Below are 9,228 nucleotides of genomic sequence, written 5' to 3' on the forward strand. Positions count from 1 at the left end.
ATTTTTATTATAAATATATAATAAATATTAATATAAAGAAATAAAATTAAAATAATTTTAAAATAAATATTATATATCTATTATTGATTATTATATAGCAAATATTATTTTTGAAAAAAATAAAATTAAAATAAATTTATAATAAATATTATATATTTTTATTATAAATAATTATTTTGTTATAACAAATATATATTTTTTGTTAGAAATAATTATTTGAATTTAGCAATAGATTGATAAATAATATTTTTAAATAATTTTAATATAATATATTAGATTTTTTTGGTAATTATAGTATATTAGATTTTAAAATTATTATTCTATCCATCCATTTTTATCAATATATCTATTTTATCTGTATCCTCTTATAAAATCTCTCATTCCTAACTAAATTCCCAAATTAAATAAAAAACCCTAATTTCCAAAATTTAAAACCCTAAACACCCCTCCCCCCCACCGAGCACACAACCCCCACTCATAAACGTAACACATACACACACACGGACAAGAGAGGAGGAAGGAGAAGAGGACGCCGCCGGCGGGTTAGGTGCCGCCGTCGCCGTCGTTGCCAAGCCCGAAGGAGAAAGAGAGTCCGCAAAGGGAGAGTGAGGGACGGAGAAGAGAAGCCGCGCTAACCCCGCAACGCCACTGCGTCGTTGATGAGCGGATATTTTATACGCTTTTTGGGGGTAATTTCATGTAGATTTTAGCATGTTTCAGTTAGTTTTTAGTAAAATAATATTAGTTTTTAGGCAAAAATCATATTTCTGGACTTTACTATGAGTTTGTGTGTTTTTCTGTGATTTCAGGTATTTTCTGGCTGAAATTGAGGGAGTTGAGCAAAAATCTGACTTAGGCTGAAAAAGGACTGCTCATGCTGTTGGATCCTGACCTCCCTGCACTCGAAATGGATTTTCTGGAGCTACAGGAGTCCAATTGGCGCGCTCTCAACGGCGTTGGAAAGTAGACATCCAGGGCTTTCCAGCAATATATAATAGTCCATACTTTGCGCAAGGATAGACGATGTAACTTGGCGTTAAACACCAAGTTCATGCTGCTGTCTGGAGTTAAAACGCCAGAAAAACGTCATGATCCGGAGTTGAACGCCCAAAACACGTCATAACCTGGAGTTTGACGCCAAGAAAGGTCTTTACACGTGGAAAGCTTTAGTCTCAGCCCCAGCACACACCAAGTGGGCCCCAGAAGTGGATTTCTGCACCAATTATCTTAGTTTATTCATTTTCTGTAAACCTAGGTTACTAGTTTACTATTTAAACAACTTTTACAGACACTTCTTGTACCTCATAACATTTTCAGATCTGAATTACATACTTTTGACGGCATGAGTCTCTAAACTCCATTGTTGGGGGTGAGGAGCTCTGCAGCGTCTCGATGATTTAATACAATTCCTTTGTTTTCCATTCAAACACGCTTGTTCTTGACTAAGATGTTTATTCGCGCTTAATTGTGAAGAAGGTGATGATCCGTGACACTCATCACCTTCCTCAATCCATGAACGTGTGCCTGACAACCACCTCCGTTCTACATCAGACTGAATGAATATCTCTTAGATTCCCCAACAGAATCTTCGTGGTATAAGCTAGATAGATGGCGGCATTCATGAGAATCCGGAAAGTCTAAACCTTGTCTGTGGTATTCCGAGTAGGATTCAAGGATTGAATGACTGTGACGTGCTTCAAACTCCTGAGGGCTGGGCGTTAGTGAAAGACGCAAAAGAATCAATGGATTCTATTCCAACCTGATTGAGAACCGACAGATGATTAGCCGTGCTGTGACAGAGCATAGGAACGTTTTCACTGAGAGGATGGGAAGTAGCCACTGACAACGGTGACACCCTACATAGAGCTTGCCATGGAAGGAATCTGCGTGTGAGAAGAGGATTTCAAGGAAGAGTTGAAGTCAAAGGACAAAGCATCTCCAAAACTCCAACATATTCCCCAGTACTACATCCTTTATAAACAAGTAACTCTATTGTTCAAGTAATCCAAACAATTTTCTTGACATCCTGACTAAGACAAATAAAATAAACATTGATTGCTTCAAGCCAATAATCTCCGTGGGATCGACCCTTACTCACGTAAGGTATTACTTGGACGACCCAGTGCACTTGCTGGTTAGTTGTGCGAATCACAAATTCGTGCACCAAGTTTTTGGCACCGTTGCCGGGGATTATTGAGTTTGGACAATTGAAGGCTTATTTTATTTCTTAGATTAGGAATATTTTATTTTTATTTTTATTGTTATAGAGTCATTAAATCTTGATAGGATAGTTTCTTTTCAAAAATTTCTTTTCAAAATATATTATTTTTCTTTATTAGTTGCTAATTTTCGTGAGTTTAGTGTCTTGTTCTAAGTTTGGTGTCAATTGCATATCCTATATTTTTCTTTAAAATTTTCGACTTGTGTTCTTTGTTCTTCATTGATCTTCAAGTTGTTCTTGTTTATTTTTCTTGTTTGATCTTTAATTTTTCTTGTTCTGTGTCTTTTCTTGTTTTTCTTGTGCTTTTTCAAAACATTAGTTTTCAAAAATTTATTTTATCCATAAAAATAATACATCTTTAAAATACATTACATTTTTAATTCAGTTGGTTATAGTGTTGGCTTATGTTCTTGGCAATTGGGCACTTTCTTTTTAAAATCCTTTTTTTTCAAAAATAATTTTTCTTGATTTAATCTTGTGCCAAACTTTAAGTTTGGTGTTTTCTTGTTAATCTTTTCACAATTTTCAAAAATTTATCTTGGTTTTCTAAAAATTTTAAGTTTGGTGTTCTTTCTTGTGTTCTTGGTGTTCTTGTGAATCTTCAAGGTGTTCTTGAGTTTTTCTTGTGTCTTGGTCTTAAAATTTTTAAGTTTGGTGTTCCTTAGTGTTTTCCCTCCAAAAATTTTCGAAATTTAAGGAGCATTAGATCTAAAAATTTTAAGTCTTGTGTCTTTTGTGAGTTTTTCTCTTTCATCATAAAATTCAAAATTCAAAAAAAAAAATTTATTTTCTAACCAATTTTAAAACTACTTTTTCAAAATTTTTAATATAAACTTCAATTTTCAATTTCAAATTTTTCGAAAAAAAAAAAATTTCACAAAATATTTTCAAAATATTTTTTTTATATATTCCATTTTTTTTATTCCACTATTATAAAATAAATAATTCTCAACATATAAATTCTCAGCTTGTATTCCATTATGGAAGTAAGTATGAATGAACAATCCAAGAGGACTCTGGGGTCATATGCTAACCCCACTACTGCTTCATATGGAAGTAGTATCTGTATACCCTCCATTGGAGTTAGTAGCTTTGAGCTGAATCCTCAGCTCATTATCATGGTGCAGCAAAACTGCCAGTATTCTGGTCTTCCACATGAAGAACCTACAGAGTTTCTGGCACAATTTCTGTAAATTGCTGATACAGTACATGATAAGGAAGTAGATAAGGATGTCTACAGATTATTACTGTTTCCATTTGCTGTAAAAGATCAAGCTAAGAGGTGGTTAAATAACCAGCCTAAGAGCAGCATAAAAACATGGAAACAGCTGTCAGAAAAATTCCTGAATCACTATTTCCCTCCCAAACGGATGACACAGCTAAGGCTAAACATCCAAGGCTTCAAACAAGGAGATAATGAATCCCTTTATGATGCCTGGGAAAGATACAGAGAGATGCTAAGAAAATGCCCCTCTGAAATGTTTTCAGAATGGGTGCAATTAGACATCTTCTACTATGGGCTTACAGAAAAAGCTCAGATTTCTCTAGACCACTCAGCTGGTGGATCTATACACATGAGAAAAACAATTGAAGAAGCTCAAGAGCTTATTGATACAGTTGCCAGAAATCAGCATCTATACCTAAGCAGTGAATCTTCTATAAAAGAAGAAGCCAAAACAGTAACTGCAGAACTCAGTCCAGTGGATCAGGCTAATGAATTCAATCAGCAATTAGATTTTCTAACTCAGCAACTAGCCGAATTCAAGGAAATATTACAGGAAACAAGAATGGCTAACAGGAACATGGAAGTGCAATTAAAGCAGACAGAAAAGCAACTGTCAAAACAAATAACAGAAGAATGCCAAGCAGTTCAATTAAGAAGTGGGAAAACATTAAATACCTCACTTCAAAGCAGCAAGAAGACAGGAAATGAACAAATAGCTACTCAAAATCCCTCTGAGGACAGGCAGAGCCCAGAAAGGGATAAAGCTGGCGCTGAACGCCCAGACCATGCTCATTCCTGGCGTTCAACGCCAGAAACAAGCATGGATCTGGCGTTGAACGCCCAAAAGGAACATGGTTCTGGCGTTCGAACGCCAGTAACAAGCAAGGAGGTGGCGTTTAACGCCACCCCAGCTTCCACCCCTGGTATTCAAACGCCAGTGGGTGATCAGTCACATACAAGTGCTGATAACAATCCTTCTAAAAAGGCGTCCCAACCCACTTCTGTAGGTAATAAACCTGCAGCAACTAAGGTTGAGGAATACAAAGCCAAAATGCCTTATCCTCAAAAACTCCGCCAAGCGGAACAGGATAAGCAATTTGCCCGCTTTGCAGACTATCTCAGGACTCTTGAAATAAAGATTCCGTTTGCAGAAGCACTTGAGCAAATACCTTCTTATGCTAAGTTCATGAAAGAAATCTTAAGTCATAAGAAGGATTGGAGGGAAACTGAAAAAGTCTACCTCACTGAAGAATGCAGTGCAGTCATTCTGAAAAGCTTACCTGAGAAGCTTAAAGATCCTGGGAACTTTATGATACCATGCACATTAGAGGGTAATTGTACCAAGCAAGCTCTATGTGATATTGGGGCAAGCATCAACTTAATACCTGCATCTACTATCAGAAAGCTTGGTTTAACTGAAGAAATTAAACCAACCAGGATATGTCTTCAACTTGCTGATGGCTCCATTAAGTACCCATCAGGCGTGATTGAAGACATGATTGTCAAGGTTGGGCCATTCGCCTTTCCTACTGACTTTGTGGTGCTGGAAATGGAGGAGCACAAGAGTGCAACTCTCATTCTAGGAAGACCTTTCCTAGCAACTGGCCGAACCCTCATTGATGTCCAAAAAGGGGAAGTAACCTTGAGAGTCAATGAGGAGGAGTTCAAGTTGAATGTTGTCAAAGCAATGCAACATCCAGACACCCATAATGACTGCATGAGTGTTGATATTATTGATTCTCTGGTAAGAGAGGTCAATATGGCTGAGAGTTTGGAATCAGAGCTAGAGGACATCTTTAAAGATGTTCAGCCTGATTTGGAGGAGTCAGAGAAGATAATAGAACCTCTGAAAATCCCTCAAGAAGAGGAGAAACCTCCAAAACCCGAACTCAAACCATTACCACCATCCCTAAAATATGCATTTCTGGGAGAAGGTGATACCTTTCCTGTAATTATAAGCTCTACCTTAGAGCCACAGGAAGAGGAAGCACTAATTCAAGTGCTAAGGACGCACAAGACAGCTCTTGGGTGGTCCATTAGTGATCTTAAGGGCATTAGCCCAGCCAGATGCATGCACAAAATCTTGCTGGAAGATGACGCCAAGCCAGTGGTTCAACCACAAAGGCGGTTGAATCCAGCTATGAAAGAAGTGGTGCAAAAAGAGGTCACTAAACTACTAGAGGCTGGGATCATTTATCCTATTTCTGACAGCCCCTGGGTGAGCCCTGTCCAAGTTATTCCAAAAAAAGGAGGCATGACAGTGGTTCACAATGAAAAAAATGAACTGGTTCCTACAAGGACAGTTACAGGGTGGCGTATGTGCATTGATTACAGAAGGCTCAATACAGCCACCAGAAAGGATCATTTTCCTTTACCATTCATAGACCAAATGCTAGAAAGACTAGCAGGCCATGAATACTACTGCTTCCTGGATGGATATTCAGGTTATAATCAAATTGCAGTAGATCCCCAGGATCAGGAGAAAACGGCGTTCACATGCCCATCTGAAGTATTTGCATACAGAAGGATGCCATTTGGCCTGTGCAATGCACCTGCAACCTTTCAGAGGTGCATGCTCTCCATTTTCTCTGATATGGTAGAAAAATTTCTGGAAGTCTTCATGGATGACTTTTCAGTATTTGGAGACTCATTCAGCTCCTGCCTTAACCATTTAGCACTTGTTCTGAAAAGATGCCAAGAGACTAACCTGGTTTTAAACTGGGAAAAATGTCACTTTATGGTGACTGAAGGAATTGTCCTTGGGCACAAAATTTCGAACAAGGGAATAGAGGTGGACCAAGCTAAGGTAGAAGTAATTGAAAAATTGCCACCACCTGCTAATGTTAAGGCAATCAGAAGCTTTCTGGGGCATGCAGGATTCTATAGGAGGTTTATAAAGGATTTTTCAAAAATCGCCAAACCTCTGAGCAACCTGCTAGCTGCTGACACGCCATTTATCTTTGATAAAGAGTGTTTGCAGGCATTTGAGACCCTGAAAGCTAAATTGGTCTCAGCACCAATCATCTCTGCACCAGACTGGACATTACCATTTGAATTAATGTGTGATGCCAGTGACCATGCCATTGGTGCAGTATTGGGACAAAGGCATGACAAGCTTCTGCACGTCATTTACTATGCTAGCCGTGTTCTAAATGATGCACAGAAGAATTACACAACCACAGAAAAAGAGCTACTTGCAGTGGTTTACGCCATTGACAAATTCAGATCCTATTTAGTAGGATCAAAAGTGATTGTGTACACTGATCATGCTGCTCTTAAATATCTACTCACAAAGCAGGATTCAAAACCCAGACTCATCAGATGGGTGTTGCTTCTGCAAGAGTTTGATATAGAAATAAGAGACAGAAAAGGGACAGAAAATCAAGTAGCAGATCACCTGTCCCGAATAGAACCAGTGGAAGGGGCGTCCCCCCTCTCACTGAGATCTCTGAAACCTTTCCGGATGAGCAACTGTTTGCCATCCAGGAAGTGCCATGGTTTGCAGACATTGCAAACTACAAGGCAGTGAGATTCATACCCAAAGAGTACAGTAGGGTGCAATCAAAGAAATTAATCACAGATGCAAAGTACTATCTTTGGGATGAACCATATCTCTTCAAGAGATGTGCAGACGGAGTAATCCGTAGATGTGTGCCTAAAGAGGAAGCACAGAAGATCCTTTGACATTGCCATGGATCACAGTATGGAGGACATTTTGGAAGTGAGCGAACAGCCACAAGAGTCCTCCAAAGTAGTTTCTACTGGCCTACTCTCTATAAAGACTCCCGAGCATTTGTGCTTAACTGTGATAGTTGCCAAAGATCAGGCAACCTACCTCACAGTTATGCCATGCCTCAACAAGGAATCTTGGAGATTGAGTTGTTTGATGTATGGGGCATTGACTTCATGGGACCTTTCCCACCATCATACTCAAACAACTATATTCTGGTGGCAGTGGATTATGTATCCAAATGGGTGGAGGCTATTGCAACACCCACTAATGACACTAAAACAGTGTTAAAATTCCTCCAGAAACATATCTTCAGCAGATTTGGTATCCCTAGAGTATTAATCAGTGATGGGGGCACTCATTTCTGCAATAAACAGCTTTACTCTGCTCTGGTCCGTTATGGAGTTAACCACAGGGTGGCTACTCCATATCACCCACAAACTAATGGGCAGGCTGAAGTCTCAAATAGAGAACTTAAAAGAATCCTGGAACGGACTGTAATTAACCGTAGAAAGGATTGGGCAAAAAGCTTGGATGATGCTCTGTGGGCATACAGAACAGCATTTAAGACCCCTATAGGGACCTCTCCATACCAGCTTGTGTATGGAAAGGCATGTCACTTGCCAGTGGAACTGGAACATAAGGCCTACTGGGCAACCAGATTCCTAAACCTTGATGCCAAGTTAGCTGGAGAAAAACGATTGCTCCAGTTAAATGAGCTAGAGGAATTTAGACTCAATGCTTTTGAAAATGCGAAAATTTACAAGGAAAAAGCAAAAAGATGGCATGATAAGAAATTGTCATCCAGAGTCTTTAAACCAGGACAGAAAGTTCTGCTATTCAACTCTAGGCTCAGATTATTCCCTGGGAAGTTAAAATCCCGGTGGAGAGGTCCATATGTAATCACAAGTGTATCACCATATGGATACATAGAACTTCAGGATAGTGACTCTAACAAAAAGTTCATTGTCAATGGACAAAGAGTTAAACACTATCTTGAAGATAATTTCGAGCAAGAATGCTCAAGACTGAGATTACATTGAAGATCAGTGACAGTCCAGCTAAAGACATTAAAGAAGCGCTTGCTGGGAGGCAACCCAGCCATTTACAAAGTTTATTTACTAATTAAATAAATTTTCTTTTCTTTACAGGTTTAAGTCCAAGTATCTCCAAAGGTGAATTAACAATTGGTTGAAGTCACAGAGTTACAGGGAAATTTGGAATCTCACTGGCATGAAAAAAAAACCAGTAAGAAATACTGTGGGCGTTAAACGCCCAAAAGAAGCACCCACTGGGCGTTTAACGCCAGTAAGGGTAGCTATCTGGGCGTTAAACGCCAGAAAGGAGCATCTTCTGGGCGTTAAACGCCAGAAAGATGCACCTTCTGGGCGTTTAATGCCAATCTGCTAGCATTCTGGGCGTTTAGAAAAACGCCCAGTAAAGAAGGACTTCCTGGCGTTCAACGCCAGAAAGAAGCATCACATGGGCGTTGAACGCCCAGGAGAAGCAACATGTGGGCGTTAAACGCCCAAACCATGCACCATGTGGGCGTTTAACGCCAGGATGGTGGGAGGAGGTACAATTTCGTTTTTTTTTTACAATTTTTCAAAATTTTTATGTTTCAATTCATATTTTCTTGAATAAACATATTTTAAATTATTATTTTCAATTCCAAAAGTTTTGATCCTAATTTCTAAAATCCAATTTTACAAATGTTTTAGATATATCTTAACCCAAAAAAAAAAACAAATGGCTTTCAAATCCAACCCATCATCTTTTCAAATTTGTTTTCAAAACTTAATTATTTCTTTTAAAATCTTTTTCAAAATTAAATTTCAATTTTATCTTTTAAATTATGATTCATATCTTTTTCTTTTTTAATTATATCTTTTTCTGATCATATCTTTTAAAATCATATCTTCTATCTTATCTCTTTCTTATTTTTCGAAAATTTCCCACCCCCCCTCCCTATATCTGGTATTCGGCGCCTTCCTCATCATCACCATCCTACAATTGCTCTCCTCCTATCCCTCTTCTTTCTTCTCTATTGCT

This window comes from Arachis stenosperma, chromosome 8 (assembly GCF_014773155.1).
Source record: "Arachis stenosperma cultivar V10309 chromosome 8, arast.V10309.gnm1.PFL2, whole genome shotgun sequence".
Lineage (NCBI taxonomy): Eukaryota > Viridiplantae > Streptophyta > Magnoliopsida > Fabales > Fabaceae > Arachis > Arachis stenosperma.